At 28.5% G+C, this 10,121-nt stretch overlaps 1 protein-coding gene across 1 annotated transcript in view; it reads left to right on the top strand.

Moving 5' to 3' along the window:
- The window catches only part of LOC106785808 (cAMP-specific 3',5'-cyclic phosphodiesterase), a 325,274-nt gene that overhangs the window by 29,688 nt on the left and 285,465 nt on the right, over window positions 1–10,121 (top strand). The gene's annotated exons all lie outside the window — the stretch shown is intronic.

The following is a 10,121-nucleotide window of genomic DNA, read 5'->3' as shown; positions in this document are numbered from 1 at the left end:
TATATATATTAAATTATAAGGTATTATAATTTATTATTATTAAAAGGATATCTAATCTTAGAATATTTTCGCGATTATAGTTAAACAAATTTTCAAGTAAAGAAACAATATATATCTACTTTTTGTTACGATCTTTCTTAAATTCAGAAACACGTGGATATTACATCATTATTTTTCGTTTCTTTTTAATCTTTTGTTTACCTCTGTATTCAATATAGATGTTATAAGAAGTTGACATAAAGTAATATATTCGTGAATTAAATTGTGTGTACCGATCTATTTCCTCACGAAGAATGTATATAGGTGGAACTAGACAGCGATTAGGTGAGTACCGTCCACCTAGGAAGGGCCGAAATGTTGCAACGTGTTATGGGATTGGCTCGCTATATTGGATCGGACCTAACTAAATTGGGTCGAAGATTGGCGGTCTTTAGTGGTTCTCGTGTGGAATAGAGGAAAAACAGGCTTATCGATGTAATACCTAGTTTAAAAAAATACTATCGATAAAGTACCATTGATTTTTTCTCTATCTTTCTATTTTTTTTCCCCACTTTTCCATGTTCATTTTTCTCGTTTTTCTTTATTTTTTTTTCTTCTTCTTTTTCTTTCTTTTTCTTTCACAATTTGTTCCCACTTTCAATGAAGTTTTATAAGCGTTATGAATGTTGAACCTGTTCGATGAGATAAAGAATAGAGGATAAAAAATTGAATGGTTCTTTTAAATTATTGAAGAGGTCATTCAATTAATAGCAAATTTTTTTTCCCTTTCTTTTTGGTGTACAAAATTTAAGATAAATGCGGTCGAGATTATGAATTGAATTTTTTTCTTTATTTTATTGATATTACAAAAGTCTTTTTTACGATTAGTATTGATTTATTAATCATTTCAATTTCACTAGTAACCTTAAAATAGTTGTTTATAAAAAATGGATAATCTTACGGTTCGATAAAACGACTTTTAAGATATTTTATACATAGTTTACTTTCTTTTTCTATTTGTCTTTCGCTTGAAAAATTTATAAGTTCCCATTCTCATACAGACATTTGACACGTGATCAACATTTTTTAAACCCAAAACGATATCTGTTCCTACATTTTTTCTATCCAAATGTAACCAAATCTCTCGTACCTTGGATCGAATAAAGAAGAAGAAGAAGAAAAAGAAAAAGAAAAAGAAAATCATTCTTATCTTTATTTTCATATACATTATACACGTACGAACCCCCTATCCTTGTAAATATTTATAGAATTTTAGAATACCACCATATATATACTTATTTTAATTCTTTCTTCTTCTATCTTATTTGCAAAATTCATAGTAAAATTCTCCGTCTATCCGTGTACAGATATTTGAAACGTCATGAAAATTCCTTAAATTCAAAACGACATCCGTTCTGAAATTCTTTCTATTAAACGAAGTAAGTCTCTCATACTTTCGACGGAATAAAGAAGAAATAGAGGAAAAAAAAAAAAAAGAAATAAAAAAAAGAAGAAAGCCATTTTTATCTGGTATCTTTCCTTTTGCCACATATATACACGTAAAAATGTATCCACGTAAGTATGTGTATCTAGAAGGAAATACATACATCTCTAAGCTCTCTTTTGCTGGATTGACACGTCACGCGTTGCTGCTTCATGTTGTAAGAAATTGATCGAGAAAAAAACGAAGCCCTCGAAAAGCGAACTTACTGTGACTATCTTAGGGTTACATCGTTTTGTCTTGAGGGTTTATATTGGAAATGGATCAACGGACTTTGAACGTGATAACATCTTTCTTTTACTTTTTTTTCTTTTCTTACTGATATCTTTATATTATTTTTTTTCTTCTTTTTTTTTTTTCTATGGAAAAAATTATTAATCTTGAATTCTAGAAACGCGAACGAGATGTATCGAACAAAATCGTTCGTCCTTTCGAGAATTTTCTATAATGTGGGAGTTAAAGATTCTTTGAATATTTACATGGCTTAACTTCTTTGTGTATGCATCGCTAGTATAAAATGAACAAAAATTTCTTCATATTTCAAATTCGTATGCGGATATGATCCAGAAACCATTTGATCTTCGTAATATTTCGTGCGTATAGTATTATATCTATATATGCGTAATGTAAAACGATTTTCTTACGGATGAATCGTCTTTTTTACGCTCGAATACATTTTTTAAATGCGAAAGATTAAGAAGATTTTCACGTATTGTATATACGTCGTTAATATCGAAGTGTGCGAGACTTGACTTATTGTTAGGATCTATCGTTGAATTCACTGAAACACATTGAGGTCAGTTGATATAAATGATTGGTTTATTCGGATAATAAAACCATCATGTTTCCATATAGCTTACTATCCTTTATAATTTATTTTACTTCCTTTTGTTATATCTTCATCTTAAAATGTGTTATAATAACACATGTCTCGATATGAACATCATCCTGAAAAAATATTGAATCGATTTCAGAAAAATAAGAGAAAAATCTTTGGATCTAGACTTATATATGTTTATAATACTTATTTAGTTAAGGTTTATGGTATGTATTACAAGAATATAACGTAACTATTATATATATATATAAAATATAATATCTTGGGAAAACTCTGGAGGAGAATTTCTTATTTCTAGATATGTTGGAGAATTTAAGACGAGATTATTGTGTATTCTGCTTTTCGCATAATGTTTTATCGTAATGATGCCGTTATATATACTACATATTCTGTTTTTCTTGTTTTCTCTCTCTTTCTTTTACTTAACTATATTTTCTCTCGTTGGAACTCCCCATGGAATTATCTATACGTAGCATTCTATTCCCATTCGACCTTGTAAGAAATAAGTGTGGATCATTAGTATACTCTTTATCGTCTTACACATCACCCAACTATTCTAATTCTAAGTAACATCTAATTTCGTCGATTCGTGAAAATCAAATCTTTGCTCACTTTCATTTGTCGATTAAGATCACCCCACCCCCGTATTTATTTTGTGAAGGAAAACAAAAATATTTTTTTCACGAATTAAGACCACTATCGAAATTGAAATCCGTCCGAGTAATTAATAATATAAGCTTTCCTTCTTTCTTAGTCGTGACAAAGAGAGAGAAAGAGAGAGAGGGAGAGAGAGAAAAAGCGAGTTAGTGAGTGTGATAGTTAAGATAAAGGGATTTCGAATAAACTCAATTTGAAAGCTAGAAACTTGGTTTAACACGAAAGTTCGTAAACACATCATCTAGTTTTATACTATCTATCCATAGGATCTTTATTTTATAATAATAGAAAAAGTTAATATCTTTTCTTGAGATTGAAAAATTGTTTCGAAAACTTTTTGTATTTTTTTTTCTTTTTCTTTCTTTTTCTTTTTTCAATTTTCTTATTCTCAAGGAAAGCCAACGATTTGTCTTGTCTCTACGTCATCGTTGAATATACTTACAACAAAATCTATCTTAGTAAAATTAAAAATGCAGCGGTAAAGATATAATAAGTCCGACTATTTTGAATATAACTTTAAAACGAAATGTTCATTCTAATGTAAGACTGTCTCTTTTTATTTCAAACCTGTGCCACGTTTCGTTTCTACGTATAGAATATATATGTAGCATATAGTAGCCTATTGTTGCGAAAAATGTCAACAGGAATGATACACATTTGTACGAGTATATTTATTAGTTGGTGCGTGTTCTGGGTTCAAACGTTAGACACTATCATGAAAATTTATCAAATAGTAAAGACCGAGTTTATGTTCTACAAAGGGAAACTGATTCTCAAGTTTGTTCAACTTTTATTTTTCAGTGTTCACGTATTCTCTTTTATTTTTATTCCTAAAAACTTACTTCACATTTTACTTCCTCTATACTATGTTATGTTTCTTTTTTTCTCTATCTACGAAATGATCGTATGGGGACATTGAACGACCACGTTCTCTACAGTAAATTGCTTTTTTTTTTGCTTCTGAGTGGATAGGCAAAGGTGACAGGACATAGTGGTTGCTTGTTACGTTGTTACTCACGACTCGAGAAGCTCGTGAAAGGTTTAGCTGACAAATCACGATTCAAGAGTGGCCCTTTGTACTCTTCTGAATTCCATCCGGAATCCTCAACCTTCATGTGTAATACGGTTGTTGATTCAGCGTTGAATGTGTCTTTTGGGAGGTTGACATAAGTTTTTGGAATAGAAAACAAAAAATAATACTAATAATAAATTTGTTCATTTTGGGTTATCCTTAGGTTTAGGTGAGTGTAGAAACCTCTTGACTAAGTATCGATTAATTCTTGTTATATTTTATATTTTCTGTTACAATATATTATTATGAATAAATATGTATCGTAGGGGGAAATTAGACATTAAAAAGAACTAGAACTACGATACATATTTATTAATAATTTTATTTTTAGACGAGAGAAATAACTAATTGTATATTATTATGTGGTTGTGTTATATTTGAATTTTAGTAAAATTTTGATTAATATTATTATTATTATTATAATTATTAATATTTTATTCGAGAGAAAAAGTATGTAAAATTGAGATTTGGAGGCTCGTGTATTGACGTATCTTTCTCTCTTACCTGCAGTGTACTTTCCGACTACATTTGCTGCATATTCATGTATTAAAATAAGGCGGAGACATCACCCTTCACCCCCTTTACTCGAGTAAGTCACCCTGCTTGCTTGGCTGCCTAGTTTTCGCTCGGATGCGCGAGGTTAAACGAGGTCACGCGAATCTCCCATTCTCGCGAATCATTTTCGTTTCAGCCATTGGCTGTTCCTTCTTTCCACTGTGCTGTTCCCACATTTCCTTCTTCTTTCATTCATTCTTTTTTTTTTCTTTCTTTCTTTTTTTCTTCGTACTTTGTTCCGTGTGAATGCATTCGTAGTAACACCCGTATTCGTTGTCTTACTATATCGATATTCATCAATGTTACTCAATATCATTTTCTTTTTCAAACTTATTACGATTAAACATAATTATGTTATATATTATTATATAAACATATTAATAACAGTGGATTAAATAAAAAAAAAATTAAAAATATATATCTTCCGATTTATTTGAAACAATCAACTACGATTGTAATATAATATAATATAAAGTATAAAATCAAATTCTTTCAATCGTTCGATTAAGTCCATTGTCATAATTATCAGGATAATTAAATAAAGAATGATATATTCGTGTGATTATACAATTAATTTATTTCGTTGTATTTTATTAGTTAATAAACAAGACCATTTTTTCCATACTTCTTGACTTACACGAAGCTTTGTAAGCATTCGTCTAATATTAAATAGCCTCGACAGCATTAATTTGGTACTGCTAAAAAGGGTACATGGAAAAAAAGAGGTGAAGGAGGTCTATTCATAAGGCAGTTGTTTATTCTAAATTATTCGTGAACGTAATTTTCCGACTTTCAAAATACGTCTCCCATTTGCCCCTGTGATTAGCAAACAAATTCTGAACAACGTTTTCAACTTCTTTGATATCTAATAATTAATCTTTTTTTGACTTAGAATTATCTTATGTTTAAACAAAAAATTATTTTTTAATATCATTATTTTAATATAATATAATCAGTACTTTATTATTTTCTCTTCAATTTGATTTGGATGTTTGTATTTCGTCTATGACGTAATTAACTTTTTGAATAAAAAAAAATAGTTTGCGCGTTATGTAATAAGCTCTCAAATTGAAGTATTTCTTATGAAAATGATCGATAAAATATTTGAAATGTTCGTACGAATTTTTGTCTTCTCGAAGATTTTTTAAATGATCGGAGAGATGGTGATCGATCTAGTTTGTATATTTTTCCTCGAGATTGACCTTATTAACTTGGTTATAAATTATTACCTTAATTAAAGCACGGAGAGCATTCCTCTACGCGGTTCTGCCAATTTATTCAAATGAATCCCGTAGGGTGAAAGTACGAACAAGCGCAGTGAGTTAATAGGAGACGAGTGTTAATGATCTTACACTGTTGTGTGTGTGCATGTATGTGTGTATCTATATTACAAAATATAAGGAACTCTAGACTCCTCTTGGAATTACGAAAAATCTCTTTAATTATTCTTAAGGGAGTAATGATTACAGACAGACAATGATAAATTAATATAGAATGTCGGTAAGTAGGTTATATTTATCGATTTTGTTCATTTTGTCTTGCAATATGTTTCATATAAAATTAAAATGTTTTGCATAATCAATGGGGATCTCTTTTAAAAAGAATATTCGTTTATCATATTATACGATTTTCTTGTGAAAATTATAACTTATGATTGATCTATGAGAATAAAGTAATCTTATTTTTCTTAATAATATAATAAACCATTATGAGTAAAGAAGACAAATGTTTGTGGTTCATTTCGTGTTATCTGTCTTAATAATAGATACTAGTAAATCCAATTTCATGGTTTGTCGTTAGAACGTGATTTTATACGAATATAGTGTACAATGTATTCGCAAATCTTGATTAAATTATTATTGTGCCAACGAATGCTGTTATTGCTTTGATAAATTACGGATTTAGCTTTACAGAAAATATTTGTCAATGATTTGTTTTTACGTGTTTCTTTTCGTTTTTTTTTTTTTAAAGCTGTGTGTGTTTTAAAAAATATTTATCGACTATCACGTGAAAAGTATTCTACAAATACTTTACTTTAAAAACCATTTGTCTCATAAAATATTTTCATTTTTATTATTTTTATTTTTTATATATAGACAGAGAGTTATAACACCCACGCGAAAAATGATCTTCAAATTCGATGCGTTAATGTAACTTTAAAAAAAGCTAACTAACGTATACTAGAATAATTTTATTATTATCTTATCATTATTTATTTATTTATTTATTTTTTTTTTGTTCTATTTATTACTATATATATTTTTTATTTATTATTATTTTTTATTTATATATATACAGAGTTAGAATTCATACACGAATTTCTTTCCACGTGATTGAATAATATAAGCTTAGATGGGTGAAATTGAACATAGTGCTCGATATGGAAGAACATTCTTCAGAAAGATACTATTTCTTGAATCTTTTGCCTCTTTTTCATTTCATTTTCCATCATAGCCTCGGCAATAAATTGGGACTTAAAAGTCTTCGATCCTTTGCTATATTGACACTCATACGAGACTTTTGACTGATATTCCTTAGACTACCATTGAAACTTGATCATTTTGACTCCTTTTTTTTCTCTTTTTATATTTCTCCTTTCTTTATATTTATTATATCTCGAAAAGTCTTCGTCGGAAATCTTCTTACTATTGTTAAGTTAAATGAACAATATCTTGCTCTAATACCTTTTACGCGAGAATGTGAAATTAATTTCCATGAAAATCATTTATGTTTAATCATTTCGATAAAAATATTTTTACGAGTTTTAATTCTTTAATGACCATATGAGAGAGTATTTTATTAAATAATGCCATTGATTATAGAATAATAAAAAAAAAGAAAACAAAAAATAGAAATGAAAAAAGTAAATGCAATATTTTTAGAAATTGGAGCATATAAAATTCCTATGTCTTATTTTTCCAATATTTTTTACTATGAGATCCAATATAATTATTAGATAGAATGATTATTTTCTTTTTTATTTTTCTTTTAATGTTCGTTAAGTAAAATTTGTCGAAAAATAAATCAATTATATAGATATTTCATCACATATTTTTTTTTGTATTTATTTTAAAATAATTATATTCCTTTATTTTAAATAAAATTGCGTTTGTTGAAAATACTACGAGATATATTTTTATATATTTTGTATTATATTTATGAAAATTGAATAATCTTGTAAAATTACGGAATCATCATCGTTATTGCAGTAACTTTTCATCCAACGTATATTCGAAACGAAGATATTTAAAAGAACAAATAACAACAAAGTAGAAAGTTATTTTTTATTCGTACAGGTGGTGTGAAAAATTACTTTGCTACAGTTTATATTTGTTTATTAATGTTTTTACAAAGTCGAGATAGTACATGGGAGACTTTTTCAAGCTCAAACCGGCTATATTATAAACGTGTACTGAAGTAAGATGGAGGAAGCAGGAAAAAGGGAGAAGAAGCTTTAAGCGATAACAACATGTTGTAACATGATACTGTATATGAGGTGTATCATGTTTATGTATATGTGTAGGTATATATACGTGTGGAATGTTTATCGGTGTTTTTTCGTGTTATAGTTAGTAGATAGGTAAGTTGAAGAAAAATTTGTTGCCTTATCGAAGTCTCTGACAATTTAATAGCTTTGTCTATAAATACGGGTTTCTAGTAGAAGATACTTTTTTTTTTTTTTTACTGCTTCTCACCGTAAAATGCATTCCGTTGAATTTATCGCACGTAAACGTCGCCAACGGAGATTAATTTTCGATTCTATATATATTCGCAGTCATCTTATATGTCTCTACTCTTTTTCTGTCCCTTTTTTTGTTTTCTAATATATTCGACATATCATCTAATATCAAATTAGTCGTTCATAGGCAAAAGCTATTAACTGGAGTTTTAAAATTTTTCAATATTTTATTATATAAAAGCAATTCGATCGATATTTTTTGCAATAATAAATAGTACAAAAATGTATATAACTTTATGAATTTTTTCTAATACATGTTAGTTTTGTGAATTAAATGAATCTGGTATATGAGTGGTTTTAGTGGTCCATATGCCTTATCTATCGGAAATTCGTATAATGATTTTTAAACGGAATCACCGGATTAAAGTTAAACGGAAGAAAGTTCAGCTTTTCGAATTTTCACTCTTGGTGTATTTTATTTCTCACCATTCCAGTGGTAACATTGGTCTTTGGTGTTATGTTAAAGATAGGGCAAACACAAATTGAGAAATCCCACTGGTATCGTAACTGTATTTAACGATAAGCGTAACGGAGATAATAAAAGAAAGAGAAAGAGAAAGAGAGAAAGAAAAGGGTGTTCGAATACTTTGTTATATGAATTAATAGTTATCATGGTTTCTCTGTGAGCTTATTACTTGACTAATTCTATTCTCTACCTGATATCCCTTTAATAATCTGTAAGAGTATTGTTCTCGAAACCATTGTCCATAATAAAACTTTGTCCCAATGTAACTGAGAAAGTATGGGAATCTTCCGAGAGAGTAATTTTATCTTACAATTATAATTACGATATTTTATATATAAAAATAAAATAAAACACAAATAATAGGGGAAAATAATATTAGTAATTTCCATAACGTCTAATGATAGACAAGCATCGTTCCAAAGCTTTTTCGACGCGTGAATACTCTCTCAATACGATCTATAAAATAAATAAAAAAAAGAAAGAAAAAACATGATTATTCGTTTTCAGAGAATCAAGGAGAATGAAAGGGTTCAAGCGATGCATCGAAAAATAATGAAATCAATACTACGTGTAAACGAGAGAAAGTGTATTGTTAAGAACTCATGCTTGACAGAATTTATGAAAACTTTTCGCTTTTCACTGAACTATAAGTATTTAAAAAAAACAAACGAGATGCCACTTTCGAATTCAAAACCCACACGACCTATCGTTTTTAATCAATAATAATAATAATCTTTCTCTTAATTTTGTTTTCTCTCTTTTTCTCGCATGTGGAATTTATTCGTCGTAATTTTATTCTTTTTCAATCGCGTACTCGAATTATATTATTATAAGACAAGAAAAGAGAAAACACACTACAAAGTATATTTTTCACTTTATTAAAACGCACATTATTATGAACTGTCGATAAAACGAATTTACCGGATCAATTTCGTGTTATGAAAAACGTGTACATTATCAATAAGGTATTGCGAGATTTATGGGGGGATAAAGATGGATTTATCTTTAATAGATTCTTTATTAATGATACTTTTTTTTTCTTAACGTAATGAGTGAGAAATAGATATTAGTTAGCCGCAGTTGGATATTTTATCTTGGGACCAGAAGAGAGAGGAATTACAGTTAACAATTATGCTAGAGCTTCCTTTCTGTAACGAACGTCGATCGGATACGACCTAATTATTGGAAAAAGCATTTGCATTTACATTTGTAACAAATTTCTATATCGTATTAACGTAAATTTTAATATATTTCATATAAACGATATACTTTTAGATATATCTTATATAAATATAATATATAATATAATAAATA

The sequence above is a fragment of the Polistes canadensis genome, unplaced genomic scaffold (assembly GCF_001313835.1).
Source record: "Polistes canadensis isolate GaletaPanama2010 unplaced genomic scaffold, ASM131383v1 scaffold_3, whole genome shotgun sequence".
In the NCBI taxonomy this organism is placed as follows: Eukaryota; Metazoa; Arthropoda; class Insecta; order Hymenoptera; family Vespidae; genus Polistes; species Polistes canadensis.
This window is presented reverse-complemented; position numbering and strand designations above follow the sequence as displayed.